Source organism: Nymphaea colorata, chromosome 6 (genome assembly GCF_008831285.2).
Source record: "Nymphaea colorata isolate Beijing-Zhang1983 chromosome 6, ASM883128v2, whole genome shotgun sequence".
NCBI lineage: Eukaryota > Viridiplantae > Streptophyta > Magnoliopsida > Nymphaeales > Nymphaeaceae > Nymphaea > Nymphaea colorata.
The window spans coordinates 22277838-22292346 of NC_045143.1; positions in this window are offsets into that span (position 1 = coordinate 22277838).

Sequence of the window (14509 nt, forward strand, 5' to 3'; positions counted from 1 at the left end):
TTAAAGCTCAACATTCCAAAGTATACTATTCCAAATACCATTCATCTTCATCTACTTTGTTTTCATTATTATGTTTCTCATGTATGTTGATGTCATCCTCATTCATGTCCATCCTGACCCAATCATGTTTAGAGCTATCTATTGACACACCTGGAGTTATACTTAGATCGTGTCCATCATTTGGTTGACAATAATATGACATATTATATAAGTCTCTAGGTATCATATCTAAAACAATATTCTAGTCATAGTTGATTGGATTGGAAACGTAGCAAACTTGGATCACTAAATGAGCTAATATAAATGGTTCATCTTTTGTACATGTGTACTTAGAATTCACCATTGTGGATCCAAATTCATCATTCTTAGTGCCACGACTGAGCAGTTCGAGTACATCAAACCACTTGCATTTGAATAGAACAAACTTAATGTGTTCAAAATACTCTATGTCAATAATATCTTCAAGAATGTCATAATATAACACTTCTATTAACGAGAATTTGCATCTCTTCTATTCAAATAATGATACAACCATGAATGAACAACTCCATTATTTTGTAGTTTTCTCTTCATTGCTCTCTCTTGTGTTGAATCTAAATCCATTGACAGGGAATTCCTTGTACCTTTTTGCCATTGCCAATGGTCCTTGAGACAGCCACCTAATTGTTTCTGATACATCTCTTCCATTTTATCATTCATTATAAATATAAAAAACATGATAGTTGTTATTACCCTTTCGAAACATAAAAGAATGTAATTGATTTTATAAGTTAAATGTTTTTATTTTGTGAATTTATATGCACCATTAATTATTGTATGATGTTGAAATTTGAAGAACAAATATCCAGCTTCATGTGGATCTTTATTAGTAAAAATAAGTTAGGGTATAATTGTTATTCCTTCATAAAAAATAATTTTACATGTATGATCACTTTGTGAACTTAAAATCAAGTTTTTGTAATGTTGCATAATCAGTTCATGTAGTACATATATATTTACTTGGTGCACATACTCTTTTAACTATATATATAACAGAAATAACTAAGGCAACTACCTTCATTTCTCTATTTATTAACGTATGTAGTGCTGACTCATAAAAATTAAAAAAATGAAGTGAGCACTCTCTCTCTCTCTCTCTCTCTCTCTCTCTCTCTCTCTCTCTCTCTCTCTCTCTTATATATAGAGGATGTGGATTTGTCCAGCAATTCGGATGCTCGAGCCTCTCAATACATGCCCAATGCAAGACCAGAGTGTCTAGACAGCAGAAGGATTTCAACTCTCATATATATATATATATATATATATATATATGCACAAGAATTTAAAATCAGCCAGCTACTGAACGCTATGAAATGACAATTTTTTTAACAACTATTGCTAAAGAAGCACCATACCATGGGAGTATTAGCAATGGTATATTGTGTGGCAATGGTTTCAAGATGGTTTATGATGTTTTTAGTGATGGTCTTTTAAATATTTAACTATCTGGCAGTCATCTTGATTTTAATTTTCCTATATATATATATATATATATATATATATGCATAAGTTGTGAATTTCTCTGGCCGTCCGAATGCTCCATCCTCTTGCACATGCAGCCCAGTAAATTGCATTGATTTGCATGTACGAGGGGTGAATTGTCGGAGGATTTCAGCTTATATGTATGTGTGTGTGTGTGTGTGTGTATATATATATATATATTGTTGAAATCAGTCAACTGTCAAATGTTGTCGAATGGCTAAACATTTAATTCCACTAATAAAGACACCATAAACTATGGCAATACCCTAAATTGTTACTAATGTTTATGTAGTTGTAAGTGTTTTTAATGTTGCTTTTAAAAAAGTTTGATAGCTAGCTGATATATATATATATATTATTTCTTTCCCTCTATATATAACAATTCCTATTTTATTTTTTTCCTTCTTTACAGTTCAAAGAGAGAGTTGTTCTGCTATTATGTGGAGTATATACAACTTTATACTGTAGGTGACCTAACCTTGGAGAGGCTATGCATAAGAAAAGAAGTGCACCTGTTGATATACGTATACCTACAGTATACTCCTGACATTTTATTTATGCTTTGTTGTCTTACCACTAGGGTTCAAGCATGAAAAAAAGGTCTACTGAATCTTTTCTAGGTCCAAATAAATAAATAAATGTGTACATAATGTTTGTGGCAGCTAAGCAACAGCCAAGCCTAAACTTTTATTTCTTAGGAAAATAAATTAACTAAGCTAAGGATTTCTTGAGCTGTCTATTCAGTTCATGATTCAAGACAGATTTTGCTTACTAGCCTACAATAAGATGAACCTATTTACAAGCATGATCCTGATAAAGTGTCATGTGATTATTGGCATAGACTGACCACCTTTCAACACAGATCTCATGCTCAATTCAGCTTATAGACATTCTAAAAATTCAAAACTTATATTGAGATTAGGGAAGGGGCCAAACTTATTTGGATAGGAGCAATTGTAGAGAAGCACCGATATTGAGATCAAAGCAAGAGGTACATGAGAAGTAAAAGGGATACTAGACAGGGAAAAGGAAAGTAGATATAATAGTCATAACTATCAGTTAAATAGACATGAGTAGTTGTTGTCATACATGAAAAGATAGGGCCTCTTGCTTTTCAAGATGAGCAGGTTCTTGTTATAAGGTCACACATGCGCATGCATGTTTCTGTGTATGTGGGTGTGTGTGAGCATAAGAGTTACCAATTGATCATATTCTCAATGTTGGATATGTGAAGATCCTAGATAAACTAGTTAAATAATAAAAATAGTAGGTTCTATAATTATATCTACTTTAATGAGATTGTGTTGCTATATATGCAATTCCAATGTCCCTTAATGAGCCATTTATTGGTTCATGTTGACAAATTCTAGGTCTCTCCACTCAATTCAAACCAACCTTCTACATGTCCTCACTACCACTGGTTGTCAAACTACTATGGGTAGTCCAATGTTAGCTCCAGAAACTCCCCCAGTTCTAATTCCTGTTGAAGCCAATGGCATTTCTTCTCCTAAATAGGATTGTGCGCATTGCATTACTCTTGACTATCAAATGAGCATTGGGCTGCACTATGCTCTAGCATTAACTACCAACTTGGCTTACCAGTTCTTGTAGTCATTTACGTATTTTCAAGAATGATCTCAGCTGGTATTTTCTTCTTAGAGCAATCCCTTAGTTGTTCATCAAACTTTGCATGTGCATCCTTCATTACTATCTCATGATAATGAGAAATAGCTCAACTCAACCTCCTACCAATCACTATATATGATTGCATTATTGTTGCACCACATAGTAACACCCTTTTAATTATTAATTCTCTCATACATGTCATTATTACTTGTTCCTTGTTGGGCAGTATACCACTTCATGCTATATGTTTTGCATTTATCTTGCCCCTCAATTTTCTGTCCCCATTCATTCCCTCTTTTCTCATAACTCTTTCTGCCCTCCTTGTTCTCTAATTGTTTCTCATCATTGTCCTCACTTGTCTCATCTTTTTTCGCTTGAGTTATTTGTGTTCCAAGACTTTTGTCTTGTCCTTCTTTTCACCATTGTTTGCCATTACCAATCTCTCCATCCCTCCTAGTTATTTGGTTGTCTTGTCATCCATGTGTCTATTTTGACAGCCTTCATAATCTTGCACTTCATCCCCAACCACCCAAAATTTTAACAAACTTTCTATCCGACCAATCCTCATTTCAGCCTGGGCATTTGATGATCTCATTTCCAACATGTACCATTCAATCTCATTTCTCCCCTTTTTGGAGTCATTTTCCATGTGTGTACAATCTACTGAATTTGACTTTGTCCACACTCTTGTCTATATTTTCTTCACAAAATGTATAATGTCTAGAATTTAATAAATATACATTTCTTTCTCTTTAGTCCTAATTTTTCATTATGGTTAATCATTGTAAACTCTTAGTGTCTTAATGGCATAGTTCAAGTCATGTACTTATCTACATCTCACATGGAGTAGATAAGACAAATCTGATCATTATATGATAAAACATTATATAGCAGTTAGCAAACAATCACCCCAATAGGAAATAGGTAATTTGTAAGCACCATCATATGCCTAACCATCTTTGTCAGTGTTGTATTTTTTCTTTTTGACTCTATTTTATTTTACAAATCATTGGAGTAGTCAATTTTCTATATATGTCCTTTTCATTGCTTAATTCTTTTTACAATTCAAATATGTTCTTCCTCTATGCATTCTATGAGCTTTATTCCTATAATCAATATAATTGTCAACCATAGTCATGAAGCATAAGAGCTTTGAATTTATAAAAGACTAGATATATACCATAAGCTGGTCAACTTGAGAAGTTATGGAACAGAATATGCCACATCTAATCTCTACACACATAAGACCACATATATGAGAATGAAGTAGTTGCATTGGCATTGCAACTTTAATTGCTTTGCTAAATGGTTTGCTTTTAACTTTTTTAGCCAACCAATCCTCACATACTTGCACTTTGATACTCACAAGAGACCTTGATAATATCTCTTTAGTAAGTTTGTGCATTGTCTTTTGCATACCCTGAACAAGCAGGCCATGTAGACACATCCATATTCACATTTAAATTAAAATATTCGTCATTCATATTGTAGGGATTTATATTATCAACAACCCATTTTTATATATAATCATTTTTTGATATAGTGTCAACACAAATGCCCATGAAAATAAGTTTGCATCCACATAGTCAATGTAGAACTAGAAAAAAAGTTTCATCAAATATCTGAAGCATGAAGAATATCATGCAAAAACAAGCATTCTCCACCTCATAAACCTAGTCTGTTGTTTCAATTCCATGAACCTTTATTCAGCTATTGATCAAAGAACAAACCATGAACCATTGGGTCTACAAGAGTTTTTAATATTCGAAATATGCATTTCAAGCATATAGCATGTAATCCATTGCTCAAAACCTAGCAATCAAAAGGACAATATTTGCAATTAGAGTATACACCTCATAACAACTTATGTTATTGAGGTGGGCACCATCTTTGATGTGTTCTAATTTGGGTGAAGAGGGACAAGTGTCCAAGTCTCATTTCTAATGAGAGTGTCCATTTCTTTCGTCATGGTCAGCATCCATTTGGGGTGTCGTTGGGCTTCTTTGTAAGTATTGGTCACCATTTGGTAATGTCTAGTGGGAGGTCTAATTGTTTCATGAGATATAACAGTTTCATGTGGTGCAACATTTGGCTCTTGGCCATGTGGTAGATTGGTTTCTATAAAAGGGCAAGTGGAGGCCAGAAACTAAATACATAAGCACTAAGGATGACATGTAGTGTTTTCAATGGGGTTAAGTAAGGAAATAATGTTGCTTGGTGAGGTTTGGGTAGTTTCAATAGGTTGATTTGTAGCTTGAGTGGTGATTATAACCCTATTGTATAGCAATCTATTTTGCTTACATACTTGTGTATGAGGCTTAGTGGAATAGATCACCATTGTTTTGATAGGGCAAAAGCTAAGGTTATTTAAAAATCACATATTGAAATAAACTCTTTACCAATCACCCATTCAAAGACACAAATCATTTGTGATAACTCTCATATCCAATAACTAGACAAGGTTTAGGATGAAATTCAAGCTTGGATGTGTTATACGACACTAAGTATTGGTAAAAAATGCGACAAAAAACTTTCAGATTGAATAATCATACTATGATTTAATAGAAGCTCATAGGGGAGCTTGTTTTCCAAGTTGGTTGATGGCAATCAATTAATGAGAAAAGTAACGATTATGAAAGCATTAACCCAAAATGTTTTTCCTTAATTGTCATGAAACATCAAGCTAAGAGCACTCTCTACCACTTGACAGGGTTTTTTTTCAACAATGCCATTTTGTTGGGAGTACTGAGAGGACAAGAGATCCATCTTCGAACTCCTTCCTCATTGAGAAAATTTGAAAACTCATAACTCTCAAACTTACACCACTGTCACTATGAAAAACTTTAAAGTCAAATTGGCTTTCAACAATACTAAACAAATTTTAAAGCACTTAAAGGTGTCAGACTTCTTGTAGAGTGTAGAGTAATAGTCAACAAGCAATAAATAAAATTTGAAACCATTGCATGACAAGCAAGGTGCTGGTCTCCATAAATCAGCATGAATCACTTTCAACGGATGAGATGCCCTAATTTCAAAAAAATCAAATGGAAATCTATGCTTTTTAGCCAAAACATAACTAGAGCAATGAAAAGCATCATCACAAGTCTCCTGACGATAGTCCAAAAGAACATTTTTAAACACAAAATCAAGAACACTAGATCCAAGATGAACAAGTCTATACAGCTAGTTTATTGCAACATGTTTCAGCCATATAAGTTGAATCATAACTAATATCTATCCTCCTACCATGATCTGACTAGCTATATAGACCTCCCATAACCAGCCCTTGATGAAAAATCTTCCTGCCTTGCAAATCGTTAACTACAAATCCATGAGAAGTAAACTCAAAATTACAATGATTGTCAGCAGCAAATTTTGAAACCAAAATCAGATTCTTTGAGATTTTTGGAACATGCAACACATTCTTCAAGAGAAAAATACATTGAGGTGAAGCGATAGTCACATTACTAGATCCAACAATAGATAGTCCGATTCTATTGGCGACCATGACTAAGTTTGACATTTAGCTTCTTCTAGCCTAACATAGAGAGAGAGAGAAATTGGACTTAACTTGGTAGGTTACACCATTGTCTGGTTACCACGAGTCAACTTTGTCCCTTACCAAAACAGCAAACACTTTCATATATCATAGCAAGTCTTAGCCATGTGATTCTTTCGGCCATAAAACTAACAAGCAACATCATTGACGCTGCTAGATGAGTTATTATTATTATTATTAGATCCATTGGATCTTTAACAACATCATTTGTCATTGCTACAGCCTCAGTCTCAATTGTTATAGCTGTTTCATCTACCTCTTTGAGAAAAGAATGTAGTGAGTGTCTTTTCAGAAGTTTGAGAGACCTTCGGATAAAGAGTAACAAATCGCTTTGCATGATTTAGGAGCATATCATATTGTTCTTAAATGATGCTAGTTCTTTCAAAATTGTGTAATGAATCCTCCATATTCAAATGATAAACCATTTAATGTGTGGTGAACAAGATCATCATACAACACAATCTCATTAATAGAACTCAAAGAATATACATTAAACTTAACTTCAAAGGTAATCAAGCTAACTCTAACTGAAATCTCCACAAAAGATAGTTTTTCGTCTAACTTGACTGAAACTAAGCTAGAAAATGCATTCCATTGGATGGCTGAATTCGGGACAAGAGCATTGGATGTACTTGAAGATGAGGAAGTCATGAATGCGAGGGACGAAGCAAAAGCAAAGAAGGGAAATCAAACAAGAATGGTGACAAACGCTCTTAGCAGCTCTGTTACCATGAAATGAGAACACAAGAGAGAGAGAGAAAGAGAACTCTATTTACTTGGTTTGGCCAATATTGTGCCTACATGTACGAGTTATTTCTTTCAACTGACTTTCTCATTTGATGAGTGAATTCCCATATCATGAGGATCATATGATCCTTGGTTCTTGGAGTTACAAAATCCTTGCTTAGAAAACAATATCATTAGTGTAATGACAAGGATAACACATGGCTCGATTCTCTTTGAAATCCTTATGTCATCCATAAATGTTGCCTTTATTATTAGCTTTCATGCTGGTCTCTTGAATCACATGATTAGATTTTACCTCATTAACATATGCATCATAGGATGTTGTCAAACCAACAATTTGTTAGTGAATCAAGTTTTAGATTGGAAAGATTATCCAACTGAGGAGTTATTGTTCTTGCCTAATCCAGATAATCTAGATTAATATTTTTTTGTAGACTCATCATATTGTCATAGGTTGAACGCTTGAAGCTTCAATCTATTGATAAACCTGTTCTTTGAATTTAACATTCAAAAAGTATTTTGAATTTGGAGAAGTAGAAAAGAACTATATGACTAAACTATTGTGGTGCCAATGACAACTAAGACTCCATTAGAAACCAAACACTAGAAAGCATAGTATTGTAGTGTTGTTAGCAGGAAATACACTTGAGTGGTAATAGCATATGTTGAACTTTAAAAAGATTTTGAGCAAAATGGAAACATTGTAATCTATGATCAGATGCTGACATCGAAGAAAAGGTGGCAAAAACAAATTCAAACAGATGCAACATGCTTCTTATTGACATTATCACTAAGAATATACTAGAATACAGCAATAGATGTTGAATGTCAATTCTAAACAAAGTGGAATCATTGTTACCAATGATCATGTACTTATGCCAAAGGAATGAAGGCAAGAAACTTTAGAAAATAAATACAAGTTCCTATTTTGATTGAATAAGATAAAATAGACAACTTTGCACTTAAATGCTTTCTTTTACAACATGCTTAAATAGCTAAACTCTGAAGGGGCTCCAATACCATGAGCGATCAGTGAAAACACAAGCAAATGATAATGGCAAATAGCATGGTTCACTTGGCTATTTCTTTGCCTCCATGAACATTGTTCAACAATTGATAGAGGTTCCAATTGACATGTAGGAGTTAACAAATCTATTATTTCTTTCTATATGCATTCCATGATGTGCTCTTTTGACTTAGAAATAGTTGCATCAAAATTTGATTTCATGATATTTTTATAGATATGGTTGTGAGTTTGATGTTATCACTAACTGTTGCCACATTGACAATGCTGCATTTGGTGAATGCTGGTCCACATATTGTCCTCGTATATATTTGACTGTCTCTAAATTAAGTGAACCATATTGTGCTTTAACAAGAAATGTTTTAGGGGTTGGAGAAATGTGCCATAGATTTGCATTTTGTCAAGTGTGGAATGGAGGGCCTTATGTGTTTGCAGCATTGCTTACTCCATGTAGGGAGACCACCTTAAAACTCTTTTCCCTTCTATTTTAGAATGAAAACCCCCTTGTGGCGCAAAATGGAAAAAGGTTTTTTTGAAAATAACCAACCACCCATCACTTTCAAAAATAACCAAAACATATCACATATATGTCGAACATATGTGCTTTTTGGGCGGGCAGGAAGAGTATTTCATCCCACAACCCAAGTGAGAGTCCAAGCTCCCACCTAACCTCTCATCCCCCTAGGGTACATGGCTGGCTTTTGGTGCCTCGTGCCACTTCTACAATGCTTCAACTTGCATGTCAGTAGCCCCTCTTTTGCATAGATAATTGATGACTTGGGGATTTGGAATAGGAACTTGCAGCCCACCAGCCCCCACTCCAAATGCTGTGCCATCTTCCTTGGGGATTAGCATGTGTGCTTTGTGTTTGGCCCTAAACATGCAACATGTTCTCTCTTATGAGATGGTTTACTTAATATGTTATTTTGTAAACAGGTGAAATAAAATATCTTATTATACAGTTTTGATAATAAATATAGTGTTGTTTCAAGAGAACAACCTATATTTATGTTTGTTGAGTGATTTCCACTGCAAGGTTATGTGAGTATGCATATTGTTTTATATTATGTTGTGCATTGTTTGGTTATATGAATATAATAAACATAAATCTTGAATAGTTGAGATAATCAAAATAAATTTTGATAGGTTTAGACAACAATCTAGCGAATTTGCATTTTGTAATGTAAAGATAGAAACTATTGTAATGATCAAATTTTGACAGAATAGGAAAATAACATATGATGATGGATTCCAAAACGTGAAACATTTTAGGAAAATTAGTATAAGGCTATCTAGGTCAAAGTGAACGAGTCATATCCAATGTCATCTTTGTCCAAACTTATTTCTACTTCAATCTTCATGACTATATTGGTTGGGGTAAATTCATATGCACATTTTGTTCTAATAGAAACAGCCTTTGTCCATGAGCATGCCAATTGGAGCATATATAGAAAGGAAGATTATATGCATGATCCCTTGCTTGTGCCTCTCAGTACATTAACTCCACTGGGAATCCAAAACCCATTGGGGGATTAGATGGTGAATTAATGTTATAGCATATGAGTTGTCTGTGTAAGAAAAATAAAAGGATCAATAGGGTCAAAGGATGATAGGAAGAAAGTATTACATCGTGACAATAAGAAATAGAAATAGAAATAGAAATGTGGAGATGAATTCTAAATTACTGATATTGTATGAATCGCTCGGGCATTTTATCAAACATGTTGAGTGCATGGCCCAAGCTGCATGTTACTGCCACTGTAATGGGTGTGCATGACTTAGTGGTAAATACAAAAAGAAAAGGACACCTCTAAGACACAAGAAAGAGAGATAGAGATGAGTGTGCATGTTTTTGTTGTAAATGCAAAAAGAAAACAAATATCTATACGAGAGAGAGAGAGAGAAATACACACAATGGAAACACTACAACAACGTAATATTTGCAACAGACTTTATGGGTGTCTGCCGTTGCGAGATTCCACATTCACTAATTAAAATTTAGGAATGACGTGAAATACTTGGGCATGCGTGGGAGGTTGGTAGAAAGAGAGAAAGCAGAGACGGTAGATGAAGGTTTTGGGTTAGGACGAGCCTCAAGTGAGAATCCAACCCGCCCACTCACTTGAGTGAGCAGGCGATGAAAAGAGGAGGGCACTCGACGGTGCCCTATGCTCTCTCGTTCGACTCAAATCTTTTTTGGAATAGAAAGAAGGCTCTTCCCTTTTGCTCTCACACAACAAAACGAGAAGGGGAGGAGGAAGGCAAGAAGCGAAGGAGGAGAAAAATGCAGCAAGACTGCTGGGTTGATCAGCGGGTCAAGAAGAGAGAGAAGAGACAAAGAAGAAAGAGGGAATGAAGGCAGTCTTTATTGGGTGATCTCTTTTTTGTTTTTTTTTTTTGTTTTTGTTCTTTCTTTCATTCGTATAAGAGAGTATTATTCTTCTCATGTGTTCTCTATTTTTCTTAAAACAGTAGAGATATTGCTGTTGGTGTATTTGGTCCCATTTGATATATAAAGTCTCCTTGCTCGTAATTTTTTACCCAATTATTGGGGGGTTCTTTCACGTATACTTGGTTTGCATTTTTTCTGCTGTTATATTCCTACAATATGTTCACTTATTATTGGAATTTCATCACAACACCTATTATAGTAGTCATGAATTTGATATGAGCAGTTTTGTGCACTTTCTACTATCAGAGAAGTTGGTTTGGGATGTCATATTGATGCTAAAGACTGCCGTTAGTTGCATAATTCTTGAATATATATATTCTTGAAGTTTGAGAGCATTTGTGACAGCATTAAATGTTGAAATTGGCTGGTTGTTGTCTTTCTAAGTATTTGTTTGTAGGGGTAATTTGTTTTTACAAGAACATATCCATTTTTGAGTTTTTTTTGCAAGTTTGAGAAAAGGTTGTTGGTGAGAACAACCATAACAAAGTGGTATCAGAGCGCTCGGTTTGTAGTGTTCACTCCTAATGAAAGATAGAGTCGACCCCCACTAGGATGATCTCTCTAAATAGAAACAATTGGACTATTGAAAAGCAAAAATGGAGGATTTTTTTTATTGTAAAGATTTGTATGCACACATTGAGAACAAGAGGCCAACAAATATAAAAGATGATAAATGAAAGCTATTAGACAAAAAAATCATTGGCACCATCAAACAATGGTTAGATGACAGTGTCTTTCATTTGGTATCCGTAGAGACGAGCGCAAAGTCATTATGGTAGAAGTTGCATGATCTTTACGAGAGAAAAATAGCTGTAAACAAGACTTCTTGATCATGCAATTGGTAAATGTCAAACTTAGAGAGGGGAGTCATATGTCAGAGCATTTGAATGAAGTATAGAGCATTATTAATCAGTTGTGAGCCATGAAAATGATGTTAGATGATGAGTAACATGCACTTTTATTGCTTAGTTCTCTTCTAGATAGTTGGGAGACTTTAGTTATTTCTTTGAGTAACTCTGCTCTAGATGGTCTGCTAGCGATGAAGTATGTAACTAACATCATATTAAATGAAGAGACAAGGAAAAAGTCTCTTCATATGACTATCTCACTGGTGCTAGTGATGGAGACGGGCGCAGGCAAAAGAACCATAATAAATGGCATGGTAGATCAAAATATAGGTCTAAATCAAGGCTCAAGATGACAGGTAAATGCTTTTATTGTGGTATTCCATGTTACAAAAAGAGGAAATAGAAAGAAGAAAAAGAACAAAAAAAAGGAGAGTCAAGGAGTGTAAAACCAAAATAATACACTACAGTTGCTTTAGTTACTTTTATATGAAGAAAATGATTGTCTTACAGTTGAGAATGGTGATTTTATATAGATATTAGATACTGAGACATCTTATCATGTCACACCATGTAGAGATTTGTTCTCATCCTTTAGAGCAGGTGATCTTGGAGTAGTTCACATGGACAACAGTGAGACTTCAAAGATTATTAGGATAAGAGATACTCGCATTAAGATGAGCATAGGATGTAAATTGATTTTGAGATATGTGAGACATGTTTTAGATCTTAGAATGAATCAGATTTCTGCATAAAAGCTAAGTGAAGATGGATATTGTACTTCTTTTAGTGATGTTGGTTGAAAATTGACAATAGGGGCATTAGTGTTGTCTGGAAGCAGCAAATTCATCTCTTTGCATGGTATGAAGTCTCGAATCAGTAGTATTGACATAAATGCAGTTACTGATGGTACTTTGTCAGATTTGTGGTATATGAGGCTATGTCACATGAGTCAAAGAGGAATCACTTTACTCGCTAAGAAGAATTTGTTACCAAAGGCAGATGGTGCACAATTATCTCCTTGTGATCATTGCTTTACTTGGTTGGTTAGTTGCATAGGATCTCTTATCAGAAAAACACTCTTCAAAAATTAAAGATGTATTAGATTTAATTTACATATTCATCTTTAATGAAGAGACAATGAAAAAATGTCTTCGTACTACTAGCTCATAAGTGCTAGTAATTGGAGACAACTATAGTCAAAAGAATCGTAATAAATGGCATGACAGATCAAAATCTAGATCTAAATTAAGGCCCAAGATAACATGTAAATGCTTTCGTTGTAGTATTTCAAGTTACAAAAGATTAATTGCAAGAAATGAAAAGAAGAAAAGGAACAAGAAATGAATATGCAAGAGATTGTGAAACCAAAAGAATAAACTTATACTTGTTTCAGATGATGAGGTAATATTACTTTTATTTGAGGAAAATGATTGTATTACAGTTGAGAATGATATTTTTAAATGGATATTAGATATTGAACATCTTATCATGTCACACCATGTAGAGATTTGTTCTCATTGAGTAGTTCACATAGACAATCATGAAACTTCAAAAATTATTGGGGTAGGAGATGTTTGCATTAAGATGAGCATATGATGCAAATTGACTTTGAGAGATGTGAGGCAGGTTTCAGATCTTAGAATGAATTTGATTTCTGTAGAAAAACTAAGTAAAGATGGATATTGTAGTTCTTTTAGTCAGACTGGTTGAAAATTGACAAAAAAAACATTAGTATTGGTTGGAAGTAGCAAATTTGGCTCTTTGTATGCTATGAAGTCTCGAATTAGTAATATTGAGATAAATATAGTTAGAGATGTTTGCATTAGGACGAACATATGATGCAAATTGACTTTGAGAGATGTGAGACATGTTTCAGATCTTAGAATGAATCTGATTTCTGCAGGAAAACTAAGTAAAGATGGATATTGTAGTTCTTTTAGTCAGACTGGTTGAAAATTGACAAAAAAAACATTAGTATTGGTTGGAAGTAGCAAATTTGGCTCTTTGTATGCTATGAAGTCTCGAATTAGTAATATTGAGATAAATATAGTTACTGATAGTACTTTGTTAGATTTGTGGCATAAGAGGTTGAGTCACATGAGTTAAAGAGGAATCGTTTTGTTCGCTAAGAATAATTTGTTATCAAAGGTAGATGGTGCAGAGTTATCTCTTTGTGACATTGCTTGGTTGGTAAGTTGCATAAAATTTATTTTTAGAAAAGTGCACTTCAAAACCTAAATATGTATTAGATTTAGTTTATTCAGATGCATGTGGACCTATAAATGTGACATCTAAAGGTGGAACATCTTATTTTGTCGCATTTATTGATGATGCATCTAAGAAGGTATGAACCTTTATAATGAAAAATAAAAGTGAAGTAATAATATATTCATGACTAATGGTGGTGAGTACATAGCTTCTTCTTTTCGAGAATATTATTTTAAACATGGTTTTAGACATGAAAAGACAATTCTCTATACTCCACAGTAGAATGAAGATGCAGAAATGATGAAAAGAATTATAGTTGAGAGAATCAGAAGTTTTCTATGTAGCTCTAAGTTGCCTAAGTAGTTTTGGAGAGAGGCACTACGCATTGCAGTTTATTTGATAAGTAGAGCTCCTTCAATACCTCTAGATGGAGATATTCCATATAGAATTTGATCAAATAAAGAGGTAAGTATGACTACATCAAAGACTTTGGTTGCAAAGCTTTTATACGTGTTCCTAAACCA